At 41.4% G+C, this 12,857-nt stretch overlaps 1 long non-coding RNA gene across 1 annotated transcript in view; it reads left to right on the top strand.

Annotated features, from left to right (window-relative positions):
* LOC103103150 (uncharacterized) overlaps nt 1-9,217 on the top strand; it is a 62,120-nt gene extending 52,903 nt beyond the window's left edge. Inside the window, exons 2-4 of the long non-coding RNA XR_458982.3 lie at nt 4,793-4,889; nt 6,066-6,247; nt 8,360-9,217. This is a non-coding gene — a long non-coding RNA (uncharacterized LOC103103150). The remainder of the gene's footprint in view (nt 1-4,792; nt 4,890-6,065; nt 6,248-8,359) is intronic.
* The last annotated feature ends 3,640 nt before the right edge of the window (nt 9,218-12,857 follow it).

Genomic DNA, 12,857 nt, shown 5'->3' with positions numbered 1-12,857 from the left:
CTTACCCTACCTCAATTATAAGCATGTAAATTAGAGTTGAAAGACCCTCTCATCACCAAATGTATACCCTCATCCCTTTTCCAAATTTGGTGACTGAAATCCAAATTTGCCTAAGGTTACACAGCAAATTAATAAGCAAGGCTTTTTCTAGGATAACAATTCGAGTTCTTTTAATCTTTTTCTAAAGGTCTTATTTTCTAACCCACTCTGTGAATTTCTCATTATTCTTTGTACTCCTTCTTAAGCTGTGACACCCCAAAGTGGACTCTAAGAAGAGACTTACTAAGGAAATAACAATGAAACAACAGAGATCCCTGCCAGGGTTATTGATTCTGCACATTGATCTCAGCTCCAATACACGGTTTGCCAGTTTTGATATTTACATCTATATAAAAGAGTTTGAATTTCTTGGCTCTCCTCTTAAATCCACACTGTCAGGATTTCCTCTCCCCTATAGCCCAACCCCAAACAGAAACTGCATGCTTCAGTGAACACTACAGCCAATGGCCCAGATTCCTAGTTTCATGGAGTGAATTAGAGACTGATTCAGTGATACTTCACTCTGACCTGAGGCATGTGGAGCTGGAGTAGAGCCTTTGATGTCTCTTCAGCCTTGTTTTCTTAGTCTGTTAATTCATCTTGCACTACCCTCTCCCATCCCTACTGTCTACCTCAATCTTAGAAATAGGTTCCAAAGCGATGCATGGAGAAAACAGCTGGTCTAGCTGAACAGATGTGATCTCTCCTAAATATCCATCATTTCTGGGACATGCACATTCACATCCACAGAATCCATGGGAAAGGCTTGTGTTGGGCTAAGCTTAGTTCTTTCCTCTACACAGCCTTGGCTGATATCAGTCTATCAGGGTGGTTTATGTCTATAACCCAGTTAAATTCATAGAATCTCACAGCCCAGAGGGATTTAGGAGCTAGCCTATTGTTTTCTAGCAGAAAGCCTTTTGGACTAGTTATAGTTGCAAACTGGAGGCTCCTACTGTCCTTGCATCCATCCATCTCTCTCCCTTTCTCTCTCTTTTTCTTTCTCTCTCTCCATCTATCTCTCTCCATCCATCCATCTATCCATTTACCTCTCTCCATCCATCTATGTATCATCTATCTATCCATCTATCCATCTCTCTGTCCATCCATCCATCTATCTATCCATCCCTCTATCTCTATCACTCCATCTATACATATGTTTGTATATGTATGTATGCATACATATTTCTGTGCATATACATGTATATACAAGCACACATGTATACACATGTGCACATGTACACACATACTCACATACTAGCACACCCACATGCATACTTGAAGTCTCCACTGCCCCAGTTGGGTCCTCTTGCCTGCCCTGGCTGTTTTGGTATCTATGCAAGTTAAATTGGGCAATGCATCACAGCCCCAGTGTCTGGTGCTCTGGAGATGCTGTCATTCCTGCCATTTAATATTATTGAAGAATTCAGGACCTGCTAGTCAATCTTACAAATCATGGCAGAGAAAACCATCCCAAGGAAAAACTGACAAAACTGAGGTTTATTCTTCGCATCAATTCATTTGTCTTCTTGGCCCCTCTTTGTCCTTTACAGGGCTTTTCTCAGGGCATTCATGCTGTGCCTTGAGAGTCTCGTGTCCCCCCACTCCAAGCAATACCACATTTATAACTGCCCTCCTGGTCAGCAATCCACAATATGGACTTTTCACCCTTCCCTCTAGATAACGAAGGTCGCTTGGGGAGAGTCTCATCTCTGAAGGTTCTTATTGTGAAACTGAAGCTAATTCATTATCCTAATTCACCTGAGGATGTTAATAGGCAGCTATAGCCTAATGTGTCTGCCTTCTTAGATGAAATTTAAAACTAGAATCTTCAGTGTCATAGACCAAAGGATGGACTTTTAGCACGATGGCCTCAACAGGTGGCAGAGGGGTTTGTGCCTGGAATGGAGAGAGAGCTTTCCTTCAAGTGCTGGTGACAGTAGCCTTTCTGAGGTAGGCTAAGGGAGCTAACAAGGATATTAGCTAAGCCAACAAATACCTGCACAGGAATGAGAGAGGGTCATCTCGTGCTTGCCCCAAAACTTTCATTAATGAGAAATGCCCTCCTTTCCCAGGACAGACCATTCTAATTTGGAAAGTTTTAATTGTGAGTAAGGTTTTTTCTTCAGTCAAGCCAAAAAATGTCTTTTTGCCATTTCTCTCCATTGCTCCTAATTCAGACCTTTAGGTGTGGACAAAACACATTTCCTCCCTCTTTCCTCTATCAGTCTTTCAAAGGAATACATGAAACTAATCCCTGACTGTGTCTTCTTGTCTCTACACTAAGCATCCTTAGTTCATCTAATCCTTGGATGTCGTTTCTTGTCTCTTATTTAAAAAAAACCTTCAAAATTTAATTAAAAATTATCCTTACCTTTCATCTTAGAATCAGTACTGTGTATTGGTTTCAAGGCAAGAGAATAGTAAGGGCTAGGCAATGGGGATTAAGTGATTTGCCCAGGGTCACACAGCTAGAAAAGTGGGTGAGGATCCCAGGATCTCCAGGGTTGGGGGCCTGGCCCTCCATCCACTGAGCCATTTTGCCACCTAGGAATGTCATTGCAATAAGCTCCCCTCCCAATCTTGACTCCCATCTTCTAGAAATACTCCAGACTGGCAATGCCTTCCCCAAATGACCACACATAGAACTAAACAGCATATCCCAAATGTAGCCAAAACCAAAACCATGTTATGAGACCCAGAAGGCTTCTTTGAAGCAGGTTATCTCTGTTCATTACTTAATACTTTTAGCCTTCTCTTTTCTGGAATCCCCCATAACTATTTCCTCTCCATATTTATTCAATCAATAGCCAATCAGTAAGTCAATAAGTAAATAAGAATTTATGTTGCACTTTCTATGTGACAGGCACTGTGAATTCAAGCCAGGGCAAAAACATGGTCTCTTTTGACAAAGAAATTCATACCCCAATGGAGGATATAACACATAAAAATGTATATACACAATGAATATAGTGTAAATGGATAATAACCTCTGACAGAAGGCACTAGCAATAGAAAGGACTAGGAAAATGTCTACTTGTCTGTGACATTAGTAATAAAAAGCAGGGGGGCAGCTAAGAGGCTCAATAGATTGAGAGCCAGGTCTGGAGACAGAAGGCCCTGGTTCAAATCTGGCCCAAGACACTTCCTAGCTGTGTGACCCTGGGCAAGTCATTTAATCTCATTGCCCAGCCCTGATTGCCCTTCTGCCTTGGAATTCATATACAGTATTGATTTTAAGATGGAAGGAAAGGGTTAAAAAAAAAGTAACTAAAAGTGTCTGGATGAAAACCTGACCTCCTTATTTATAGCTGCTACAGTGAGCCAAATGGCAGGAAGGTGATTACGATCTAGGAAGACCACACGCTAACCCAGAAAAGTTTCGGAGTCTGGGCAGAGCCGGTGGATGTGCCAAGTCCAAGGTTGCCTTCTTGCAGGGACCATCCCTGATCCCCTTCCTCCTCCTCCCACTGACCCTGGAAACCCGGTTTGATTTACCCCTTCTATTGACTGCTCTCACCCCATCCTAGGCTCCCCCACACCTAACCAGTCCCATCATTGAGAGAACATTCCCCAGAGCAAGAGTTTCTAAAGGATACAGCAACAGGGACACCCAGAGTAGCAAAGCGACACCACTGACCTGAGAGCCCCTTCAAGGGCTCAGCCCAGTGTGGATGTCGTCCGTCCCCTAAAGGTTCAAGGCATTTATGAGGAAATTCAGGCGGGCCATGCTGCTATTCTAGGAGAAGATGAGAAAGGCCTGTCCATTAGGGTGCCCTTGGCCCTAACCAAAGCTATAACGTTTAGGTTTAGGCCTGCCTGAGCAGTAGTCCTGCGCTATCCAGAGAGGGATGAATGGGCCATATCTTAGAACAGACTTCTCTCTTCTGACCCCACACCTTGTTTTGTGGTCCTCTGTAGGAGTGGGGCACAAATCACCCCCCCAAGATCTCACCACTAGAATCCCATCGATAAGGCAGTTTCTCCCTTCTTCTTGGGATAGTTTACACACACACACACACACACACACACACACACATTAAAGTGAAGGTAAAGGGACAGATAGATGGCTCAATGGACTGAGAGACAGGTCCTGGGTTCAAAGTTGGCCTCATATACTTCCTAGCTGTGTGACCCTGGACAAGTCACTTAACCCCAGTTCCTAGCCCTTACCACTCTACTGCCTTAGAACCAAGAGTATCAAATCTAAGACAAAAGGTAAGAGAAAAAAAAGGCAAAAATAGGATTTTTCTGAAGGTAAGCTGTGCCTGCCCATACAATCAACAGCATGAAGCATTTTGATTTGGTGTGGAAAGAGAGAGGAGGAACAGAATCATTTCTATAATCCCCACTATGTGCCAGACACTATGCTAAGCATTTTACAATCTCTTATTTAATTCTAACAACAACCCTATGAGGTTGGTGTTATTATTTTCCCCATTTTGCAGTTGAGGAAACTGAGGCAACAACAGGTTAAATGACTTGCCCGTTGTCACACAGTTCATATATATCTGGGGCTAAATTGGACCACAGGTCTTCCTGAGTCCAGGCTTAGTGCTCTCTCCACTGTAACACCTGGCTACTTCAGACCTGGAAGATTTGGATCTGAATCTCAATTCGAGGTATAGGCAAAAAATGAAATATTTTCTATTATAGAGTTTTACAACATGCACAGAAATAAATAACTATATAGTAATTTATGAGATATTAAATATTAACAACTATTGGGATAAAAAAAATCTTTGTGTGACAGGTGACACTTCAGCAAACCTTGGAGGAACCTCAAGATCCCACGAGGTAGAAGAATGGAGACTATCCCTGGCATATATAGCTGGTACGAAGGCACCCAGGTGAGAGATGGGATGTCATATAAGAGGAAGAACTAGTAGGAATTTGACAGGAATATTGACTGCATTTGGAAAGTAATGTGAAATAAATCTGCAAAAATAGGCTGGAACCATTTTGTGAAGGATTTAAAATACCAAATAGGAGTTTGCATTGGTTCCTAGAAGCAATAGAGTTATTAAGGGTTCTTGTACTAGACCCAGGAAGAATATTTTCACAATGATATCATTAGAAACCATAAATGGCCCCCAGGAAAAGGAGGCATTAGTTGTTCTGCCAAATGTGCTCCCTGGCGCCATTTGTATTCACTGGCCATATGCATCTCCAATACTTGCTTCTGCTCTTCTCACCAGAAATATGTATATCTTTATTTTTATGTTTATATGCATATATCATGCACATATGGGTATATTTACATATACATATGTGTATACATGTGTATATATGTATAAATATATGTGTGCTTAGCTTTATTGGCAGGATGGGATATTCCTAGTACCACTTTCTTGTTATACTACTTCACAAAATGTCTTCACTTTGAACAAAACCAAAAACATGATATTAAGTACTGCAGAGACAGAAAGTTTCAATAAGACAAGTTTCCTGCCCCCCAGGAAGTTTATAGTCTATAAAATCAAAAGGTTTGAATTAAATTCTCACCTCGGCTACTTCCTACCTATGTAATCTGTGGCCAGTTACTTCCTTTTGGGTCTCAGATTGCTCCTCTCTAAAATAAGAAGGTTAAGTTATTGACCCCCTAAATGAGTTCTTTGAGTTCTAGGTCCTATAAAATTTTCTATGAATGGAGTTGTATAGTGGATCGTATGGACTGAACATTCCATTATTGTTGTTGTTGTTGTTGTTTTACCTCAATTTCCCCTTAGATAGGCTTCACATTTCTCTTTTCAAGGCTATCTATAACATCTTGGACTTGTATAAAATTTTTTGCATCTCAATGGATTTTCACAACCATTAGCTTATTTGATTATCACAACATACATGAAAGTGAGGAAAGACTGTCATTATTATACCCATCTTATGGATGAGGAAATTGGCATATAAAGAGACAGAGTGACTTGCCCACATTTTAGACAATTAGATGATGGTATGACCAATTGTACAGTACAGATTTCCTGTTTTATTTTATTTGTGTTTTTTTCCACACTACCATGATTCTTCAGCTTCCCAACCCCAAATTTACCTGTTTGTCCAGAGAAACCATTGCACTTGCTTAATACCAACAGCCATGCAGAAGGCCAGCCATAAATTTCAGTCCTATGCCTCATCATCATCATTGTCATCATCATTATCTGGGAAATGTCTACAGTGATTTACATTTTGATCCCTAAAACCACCCTATAAGGTAGGTAAATGTCCATTACACCCATTTTTTTCATGAGTTTTCTTGTTAAATAAGGCTAGCTTTTGGATTCTCTCTTCATCTTTTCACATCTGTAGGCCTTATTTTATTCTCTGTATTTGTATCCTCAGTGACTGGCAACCAGGAATTGGTCCAGGTGGCTGCAGTGATGGGAAGGTCCAGTTGTCAGAATAGGTGTACAGGGGAAATTAACTCAGTGGCGGGAATGTTTGTAGTCCTTCTTTAAGTTCGAATCTCCTCTCTTCAGGAACTAGAGTGTGTAGAAAAGGAAAAGAGCAGCCAGCCCCAGTTTTAAAGATGTATTTTGACTCTTCTTATATCCTTTTTAGTAAATATCCCTTTGTAAAAGCTAACTGATGTTAAACAGTTGTTAACAATAATGAGAAGAGGGACAGGTAGATGACTCAGTGGATTGAGAACAAGCGTAGAAACAGTAGAACCTGAGTTCAAATCTGGCCTTAGACACTTCCTAGCTATGAGACCCTTGACAAGTCATTTAACCTCAGTTGCCTAGTGCTTACTGCTTTTCTGTCTTGGAACCAATACTTAGCATTGATTCTAAAACAGAAAGTAAGGGTTAAAAAAATAGTGAGGACATATCAATAGACAAAATAATACTGGGTGTTAATCCACTGGTAACTAACAATGGAGGGCAATATTTTGGAATGGGAGTTTTGAACAATAGCATTAGAAGAACTTCGTTGCTCCCTAAGGATTCCCTAGAACCCCAACGGGGAGAAGTAGCCAGCTGTGGGGACCTGATCTGTTCATGAACCTATAGTTTAGAAGTCTAGAGTATTACTACACTAGCACAATGCCTGGTGTGTAGTATGTACTTAATAATAAATACTAGGACAAGCCCTGTTAGCAAACCTGTAGTTTAGAAGAAAGCCAAGGTCTCATAATGTTTGGCATATAGTAGGTGCCTAATAAACACTTGTTTCTTGATTAATTTATTCCTATGCCCTTCCCTATGTCAGGAAATAATTCTGATTTCAGTTCACCATTCAAATGCCACTGAATAATTGTCTCAGGAAGTAGAGAAAAAGAATGCATACAATCATAGAATCGGGTTTTTTTTTCTGTTATTTTATGTCTGAGGAGCGACCTCAGAGATCATTTAGTTCAACCCTCCCCCCCCCCTTCATCTTTCAGTTGAAGAAATTGAGACCAGTGGCAGAAATTGGATGAGAATCCAGATCTACTGAATCTCCTCCATTCCATTGCTATTCCTGTCATAACACAGGTCCTGGTGGAGGAACAAAAAAAAAAGGAAGGAAGAAAAACAAACAAACAAAAATAAAATAAAATAAAATAAAATAAAAAGACCTGAACTCCCAAATCATGGGGCAGACAACTCCAGTCTGTGTAACTCCATGACTAAATGAACAGGAATGTGATCCAGGTGGAATTCAGGGCCATTACTCCTAACCAATGACTGCCTTACTCCTGTTATCTTTTGTCTGGGAAAGCTGCAGAACACTGTTTATGATGAGAATGACTAATTTCATACACAGTTTAACTAGGTGGTTCAATCAAACTGTTCTTTCCTATGAAATTTGATGGTGGGAAATGATTACCATATAAAAAAGGTTTCACTCTGTTTGATTGAGTGATTTCTATAAAGCGTCTATAGCATAATTTCATGGCTGTGAACGTTAATTTCGCAACAGCCCACTGTAATTGGGTTCTAAGGCAGGAGGAACAGAGTCCTGTCTCTCTGAGTTTTTGCCTTCTCTGGTATGTGGGGTAGGGTGGGGGGTATGGTGAAGGGAGAAAGGAGGGGGACAAAAATTGATTGAATCTCACTCGAATGTGAATGTGCAGATAAAAAGTTTAACTTTCTGCTCTAAAAACTCACCCAATGAGAAACAATAAATTGCCCAGCCAGATTTGTTTCTGCAAGTATAGAGTAGCTTCTAGGAGGTCTCTGCTCAGCTCCCTGGAATGTTATAGAGGAAAATTCCTGCCTTGGATTTGGCGGAATCTGAAGGCATTAAAGAGGAATGAATATAGACACTGTATTATATGTCAGTTTTTCTAATTTTCTCTGACTCTCTCTCTCTCTCTCTCTCTCTCTCTCTCTTTCTCCAGTGATTTCCAGAGTAGAGGCCATTTTCTGCTGTCTGGTCTATATGAGCCATAAAACCAGAGGATTTAAAGCCAGAAATAAGCTTTGAAAACATCTAGTCCAATCTTCTCACTTTCCAGAAGAAGAAACTGAGGCTCACAGAGCACAGAATGAATCTGAATTTAAAGTCAAAATTCCAAGGTATAAATCATAGCGGACATTGTAGCTGAACAGGACCTGGTTGATTTCATTTATTCAGGAAGTTGTATATGATTAGACTTGGACTCAGGCATCATTTAATGCAATATTTCCTAGGTCTGAGGAGATTTGTTGGTCAAAAAGACTCAAGCATGTGTCTACTAAACTGGATTAAAAAAGTCAAAATTTCATCCCATTTACATACTCAGTATCCACCTATATCCCAATGGAAGGGAGTCAGGCAGACCTGAAACAAAATCGTTTGTCCAGAAACCAAAAATTATTTTCATCATGCCTGAAGATATATTCCTTTAGATCCTAAAGGACTATTAGGTCTGAAAACAATTGCCAAAAATTGTTTCCACATGCAAATAAAAAAAATTAAATTAAATTTAAAAGGATTATTAATCCTCCTTTTAAATCCTTATATATTTATGTACTTCTCATTTGAAAAGAAAACCAGGAGAAGACCTGAGCATGGGGATCTGGCCAGGAAGAGATTAGGAATTGAAAGCAAGCTCCTTTGTCCTCAAAAGAAAAGATGAGAAAATGTAGCTCCCTCCCTTCATTGAAAAAGTGAGGGTCTATGGTTGTGAAGCACCACATACACTATCAGTCTCCATTATTATTTTGTTTCTTTTTGCATAACTATTTTATTCCCCCTTCATTTTTTTTGTCTCAAGAAATATTTGTCTCAGGGCAGCCAGGTGGCTCCATGGATTGAAAGTCAGGTCTAGAGATGGGATGATCTGGGTCCAAATCTGGCCTCAGATATTTCCAAACTACACGTGACTCTGCAAGTCACTTAACCCCCATTGCCTAGCCTTCACCAGTCTTCTGCCTTAGAACCAATACTTATTCTAACACAGAAGGTAAGGAAGAAAGAAAGAAAGAAAGAAAGAAAGAAAGAAAGAAAGAAAGAAAGAAAGAAAGAAAGAAAGAAAGAAAGAAAGAAAGAAAGAAAGAAAGAAAGAAAGAAAGAAAGAAAGAAAGAAAGAAAGAAAGAAAGAAAGAAAGAAAGAAAGAAAGAAAGAAAGAAAGAAAGAAAGAAAGAAAGAAAGAAAGAAAGAAAGAAAGGAAGGAAGGGAGGAAGGGAGGAAGGGAGGAAGGGAGGAAGGGAGGAAGGTTTGGGAATTAAAGTGATATAAAAGCAAAAGTTAATATTTTTAAAATTGTGGTCCCAAAGGAAAAAGCAAAAGAAAGAAAAAAGAGAGAACAAGAGAAAGAAAGACAGACAGAGACGGAAAAGAAAAAAGGAAAGAGGGTGGGAAGGAAGAAAGGAGGGAAGGAGAAAAAGAAGGAAGGAAAGAAGGAAGTGTTCAGTGTAAAATTAGGGTTATCGACTGAATACATTATTTTAGTGGTTGCCAGGGATTTAAATTCAATCCCAATAAATACTCAAGTCAGTTTGGGATTTTTATGGTGGTTTAATTACAATAGTAGGAAGAAATTAAGAAGAGGGAAAGGGGAATAAGATTTTCTTTGACCTAGCCTAAGCCAAGGGAAGTTCAGAGGCCTTGGCCAAGGGGCCTTCTCAGAAGATTAAATCTAGCTCAGCTTCCAGCCATGAGGTCTCCTCCAAGATGAGGGTCTTCTTTGGAGGATAGTGCTTTAGGAGGTCAAGAAAAAGATCAGCCTAACCACTCACCAGACTCATTCAGGGAAGACGCCTCACCTAAACCACACTACAGAGCAAAAACCCACAAGTACTCCAAGAATGCTGCCATGAGCTCCCAACAGCGAATTGCAAGAGCCCAATGTCAGAGAAAGAGAGACAGAGAGACAGAGAGAGAGAGAGAGAGAGAGAGAGAGAGAGAGAGAGAGAGAGAGAGAGAGAGAGAGAGAGAGAGAGAGAGAAAGACAGAGAGAGAGAGAGAGAGAGAGAGAGAGAGAGAGAGAGTGAGAGAGAGAAAGAGACTATAGAGAGGAAGTGACACAAAATATAGACAGTTCTTTACATCACTTTCTGCATCTCACATGTACCAATGGTAGCTTAAGCTTGGTTTAGGACAGCCCAGGGGGTCTGTCAATTATTTTTGATTTGTCACTTGCTAGCACATGTTGGTCATAGGCCATCCTCCTCACAGTTAATCCTTAAGTGGGGATGTATACATTCCTGGTTGCTAGAATTCTAAAGACTAAGCAGGGTGGAATAAAGTTAAAATTCACAGAAGGAAGGAAGGAAGGAAGGAAGGAAGGAAGGAAGGAAGGAAGGAAGGAAGGAAGGAAGGAAGGAAGGAAGGAAGGAAGGAAGGAAGGAAGGAAGGAAGGAAGGAAGGAAGGAGGGAGGGAGGGAGGGAAGGGAGGAAGGAAGGAAGGAAGGAAGGAAGGAAGGAAGGAAGGAAGGAAGGAAGGAAGGAAGGAAGGAAGGAAGGAAGGAAGGAAGGAAGGAAGGAAAGCCAGGATGTTTCAAAAGCCAATTTGTCTTCAAAATTTTGAGCTAGAGTGTCCTAATCTATTGTCAAAGGACATGTGTGTGTGTGGGGGGGGGGGGGGGGGTGGGGGGGGGAGGGAAGAGGATTTGGCCAGAAGAGGAAAGATCAGTATTACGACACATGTTACATATACTAGGAGTCACTCAACCCCCAGTTGTTACTTGCCCTTTTGAAATGGGAGCAGTGCAGAAGAGAAATGGGTTTGCTGGCCCAATCCTCTGTTCAGTTAATTATTCAGTGACTTTTCATGAGCAAAGTTAGAATGTTTAGCCATTTTGTAGTTCCCAGTGAGGCTGCAGTGATAAAAGTCAACAGGCTGCTTTCTGAACCCCAGGGCTTAATCTGGGCAGGTAGAATGGATATTATTGCCCCTTAGAGTTCTGCAATGAGCCTTCCACTTCCTCTGACCACCCTGTTTGGCCTGAGCGGGGATGTTGCCCAAGGCTGGCCCCTGTCCCTTTGAGTTCCTGAGCAGCCCCTAGGCTGGCTGAGAGAGAACCATCCCTACCTCCCTCTGGGGTGAGCTACTGCTCTGCCTCTCCTCCTAGCTCCTCTGTTCATCTGCCACCCCAAACCCATCTCTGCCCAACTGCCCCGCCTGCCAGCCAGCGGTATCTGGTGTGTTGGTTGTCATTTTGGAAATGAATCATGTAAACAAAAAAAATTTTTTTTATCTACAATAGCCCTAATTGAATCGTCTTGCTGCATTGTTATGGAGAAACAAGGGTAATTTCCTGTCAGTTACTGAGCTATTTAGCAATTATTTCTTATCATTAGCTTGCAAATTCAAATAGCATCAAATTCTGTTTGCTGACTTACAGAGGCATGGCTTTATGGTATCTTCTCTGAGGAGGCCTGGCTGTTTACCTAGGCATTAAGGCTTTTATCCTAGCTTCCCAGGGCCTGCCTTCTCCCTTCTAGAGAGCCTCCCTGCCTGTCCACAGCCAGGAAGGGGCCTGGTCTTCCCCTGGGAACGCTGGCCTCTTTGTGGGTGACCTGACTAATGGGTGTTTGCCTCCCCTTAGCATTCTCATTAGCTAATGGAGCATGCTGATTCCCAAGCTGAGTGACAGGATTGCTGAGGAGTGAGGCTGGGGCATGTGCAGCCATTCCAGGGGGGGAATCAGGTCACCTGGCCTGGGGCCGAATCTCCTAACAGTGGGGAGGAAAAAGGATTGGAGGGAGCAGCGTTAAATCTTGCTTTTCTAGGCTGGCTAAAGTTTTTCCCACCATTTTCATTATCATCACCATGATCATGAGCATGAAGAGGCATTTAAAAACTATTTAGCTGCATGGGCCACTCTACCTAAATAAAGAGTGACTTGTGTCCTCTCCATTTGCTGGCGATTGGCATTCTAAGATAGGTGGCATTGATGTGGACTATTGAGCAACGGGCAAGAGAATAGGCATAAGCCAAGGTGCCGCCAGCCATCAGGGCTTTGCCTTCCAAGGTGCATGGTCCAGGGTCATCCCTAAGAGTCAATTGATCTATTGTAGCTGAAAAAAGGAAATTCAGGGGGGATGTAGAGCTAACAGTGTGAGCCCATCTGAGCCCTGCCCCATCAAAACATCCATTGAATCCAATCGTATATGCAATGGAATATCCCTTCTACTCTCTTCCAAGAGGGGACTTCTCTGTATTAATCAATAAACATTTATAAAGTGCTTAGTGTATGCCAGGCACTATGCTAGCACATCTTGGGTGTGGAATAGTGATGTCTAAGACTAATCAAAGGTCTATAATAAACCTCACTTGCTTTTTATTCTCAGTAGGTCCCCCATTGGCCACCTTACTGAGTCAGTGCCTAGCCCCAAAGGTTCCCCAAATCTCCATAATAAGAACATTTATTATTATTTGTCCCACACTAGGAATAGTTGTGTTGGTCAA

This window comes from Monodelphis domestica, chromosome 1, assembly GCF_027887165.1.
Source record: "Monodelphis domestica isolate mMonDom1 chromosome 1, mMonDom1.pri, whole genome shotgun sequence".
NCBI classification, from domain to species: domain Eukaryota; kingdom Metazoa; phylum Chordata; class Mammalia; order Didelphimorphia; family Didelphidae; genus Monodelphis; species Monodelphis domestica.
Note: the sequence above shows the minus strand (reverse complement) of the source record. Positions and strands in the feature narration are given on the sequence as shown.